Source organism: Bos taurus, chromosome 19 (genome assembly GCF_002263795.3).
Source record: "Bos taurus isolate L1 Dominette 01449 registration number 42190680 breed Hereford chromosome 19, ARS-UCD2.0, whole genome shotgun sequence".
In the NCBI taxonomy this organism is placed as follows: Eukaryota; Metazoa; Chordata; class Mammalia; order Artiodactyla; family Bovidae; genus Bos; species Bos taurus.
The window spans coordinates 33,263,869-33,267,411 of NC_037346.1; the positions used below are offsets into that span (position 1 = coordinate 33,263,869).

A 3,543-nucleotide genomic window follows, 5' to 3' on the forward strand; every position below is an offset into this window, starting at 1 on the left:
TGTTTTTCCCAAATCCACCTGTAGATTTAAGCATCTCTGATCAAAATTATAACAGGATTTTATGGGGGACTTGAACAGCAAATCTAAAATTTTTAGGGTGACTTCCCCGGCAGTCTGTGGTTAAGATTCCTCCCTTCCACTGCAGGGGTGTGAGTTTGATCCCTGGCTGGGGAATACAGCGTGCCTTTGGAATGCCCCCCCCCAAAAAAAATTTTTTTTATATGGATGTGCAAAGGTCTGAGAACAGTCAAGACACTCCTGAAGAACCAAGATATCAAGCCTTTATTACATTTTAAAGTTATAATAAGACAGTGTGATCAGCTCAGGATCAGTAAAACAGACTAGAAGCACAAAGAAAAAGCCATGCATATAAAAAAGCCTAATATACATTCAGTAAAGAAGGGACTGTTGGAAAAAATGAAAATAAATCCCTGTTCAGTACCACACCAAAAACTAAATTATGGCCCAGATTTAGGCCTTAACCGTGAAAGGCAAAACTTTATATTTTTTACAAGGACATCTAGGCAAATATCTTCATGACCAAGGAAAAGAGCTTTGGTAGATCTTTCATAAATTCAACTACATTAAAACTGGGCACTTGAATTACTTCTAGTGAAACTGAGAAACTCAGTTTTATTTATTTATTTTTAACTAAAGAACATTTATTTGTTTTTCCCCAAGACTTTGTCTTGAGGACGTAACTAAACTGCGCCACCACTCCCCACCCCAATTTGAAGGAGGATTAGTACAGTGGATGTTATAAATTTATAAAGCAAGCATGAACAGTTTGAGGGACTGGAACCAACGTTAACTGACAAAAACCAACTTCCATCTAAATCATAGTAAAAATGTTTAAGTAATAAAAAGGGGGGGGAGGGGGCAAAGGCGGTTGCAGATTGAACAAGATCATCACATTTTATCTAATACATTCAATTCTGGCTAGGGTATACCAAAATGGAAACAGGATAAATATAATACAAAAGTTCCACTCCAGCACACTGCACACAGCTGTGTTCCAAGCCACCCCTATCCCCCTAATGCTTCCAGACTCAACTGTTTCCCAGCCTGTTGGGCCTGGTGATGAAGGAGCGCGTAGATCTTCTCTTTAATCCAATGTTTGTTATAAGGCTGGTATGTCTGGGTATCAGCTCTGTAAACAATGCAGCTGAGGTCTGCTAGGTCATCAATAAAATCAGACAACTGACTGATATCGTATGTTCTAGAGGGGCTGTTGGAATTCATTTTCTTCAGATGTTCTTCATACATTTTACAAACACCTACCATATACTCATTCACAGATTCATAGCGTAAGTTCTGCCTTCTGGGCTCTTGGTAGGCTTGTGCTAGTAGGATGGTGTGAGACATTGCGCCAAAGTCTCCTGCTGCAGCCCAGAAACTCGGTTTTAAATTGTATTTAATTTTAATTGTTGTCACAAATGACTAGTGGCTGCCAAATTGATAGCACAGATCTAGAGTATATGGAGAAGGAAGTGGCAACCCACTCCAGTGTTCTTGCCTGGAGAATCCCAGGGACGGAGGAGCCTTGTGGGCTGCTATCTCTGGGGTCGCACAGAGTTGGACACGACTGAAGCGACTGAGCAGCAGCAGAGTATATGAAGAATATAGAAGAGGAAATAGGATGGGATAAACATAAAAAGCTGGGGTTTCCCAGGTGGCACTAGTGGTAAAGAACCTGCCTGCCAGTGCATGTAGATGTAAGAGACACAGCTTCGATCCCTGGGTCAGAAAGATCCCCTGGAAGGGAGCATGGCAACCCACTCCAGTATTCTTGCCTGGAGGATCCTGTGGACAGAGGAGTTTGGCGGGCTACAGTTGGGGTTGTGAAGAGTTGGACAGGACTGAAGTGACTGAGCATGTATGCAAACATAAAAAGTTGCTCAAGATGATCAAGAATAAACAAATTAAAACCATGGTGAGATACCACTTCATAACCTCCAGATGTGCAGGAATTAAAAAGTCAGACAATATCCACAGTGGTGAGAGTTTAAATTGGTACAACTCCTTTGGAAAACAAAATTGAGCAAGAATATTTCCTGGATCCAGCAATATCACTTTAGTTATTATAGAAGAAAAATTATCCTCAGTCTGGCCTGTGAATTTACATAATTCACAAACAGGTAGCATTCCTAATAACATATTTGAGCAATTTTATGATAGATTATAACCAAAATACCAAAATAAGATCTCTTCTGAGATAGTAGATACCCGTACTTTAATTCGAGTCTTAAGATTTTTTTTTTCTGGCTGCACCTCATGGCACATGGGATCTCAGTTCCCTGGTCAGGGGTTGAACCTGTGCCCCCTGCATTGGAATCTGGAAGTCTTAACCACTGCACCACCAGAGAAGTCCCCAAGAGTCTAAAGATCTTTTTATTTATTTATTTATTGAATCTAAAGATCTTTAGTTAGATGTTTCTATTATACACAGTCTAACAGAGATTACTGTGGTGATGATTTGTAAGAAGTTGGTCTTCATCCTCATTGCTATCATAGAGCTCCTAAAACCCTGGGAATTTTCTAAGTGGTCAGAGTGATAAAAATTTCTTGTTATTCATAACGAACACCTTTCAACCTTCCAAGAGTTTGTGTTAACGAGGCGACTTTTGGAAAAGCCTTGAATTTGGGGGCTGTTTGTCAGAAGGTTGGAAGCTTAAGCCCTCCTCCCCCACCTTTAGGGAGGAGAGAAGAGCTTGAGGTTGAATCAGTCGTCAGTGGCCACTGATTTCATCAATCACGCCTACGTGGTGAAGCCTGCATAATGACTTACGGCAAAAAACCGTCACAATACTGTAGTTATCCTCCAATTAAAATTAAAAACAAATCTCTAAAGTACGGGGTTTGGAGAGCCTGTGACGGTGAACAGTGGAGCTGGGACTAGTGGCAGTGAGAGTGGTCCCAGAGAGGAATGGAGGGTCTGTATCCCTTCCCACATTCGTGGCCCTGTGCGTCTGCTCCCGAGATACGTCCTCTGTGATAGACTGGGGATCTGGTGGGTAAACAGTTTTCCTGGTGTCTGTGAGCCGGTTGAACAAATCAGTCAAACTCCATGAGGAAGGAGGCCGTGGGCCTGGGTCAGAAGCACGGGTGACAGCCTGGACTTGGAATTGGTGTCTGGGAAAGGGGAGGTGAGGGGACAGTCTGGTGGGACTGAGCCTTTAACCTTTGGGATCTGATGGTGACTCCAGGCAGGTGGCATCAGATTTAGTTAAATTCTAGGACACCTAGCTGGTGTTGGAGGATTCCTTGGTAAAGGACCACCCCCTCCCCGACCCCCACCTTGTCTGTTAGAACCCTTTGTTCTTATAGCAAGACTGTAATAAAACCTTGGCATGTACTCAAATAATTAAGTTATCTGAAAAGATTTTTAAACACTATATCCTAGAGAATCGCTTGCACACCTGCCCCAGGGGATATGAACAAGATTGATCATAGTAGCATAGTAGCAACATCTAAACCTGTATCTTTGTCACCAGTGACATGGATATTGTGGGATGTTCATTCTGTGAATACTGTGCACCAGTG

The 3,543-nt window shown here is 42.2% G+C and overlaps 1 pseudogene; it reads right to left on the bottom strand.

Moving 5' to 3' along the window:
- Positions 1-353: 353 nt before the first annotated feature.
- Positions 354-3,278, bottom strand: LOC100296637 (enhancer of rudimentary homolog pseudogene; annotated as a pseudogene).
- Between the last annotated feature and the right edge of the window lie 265 nt (positions 3,279-3,543).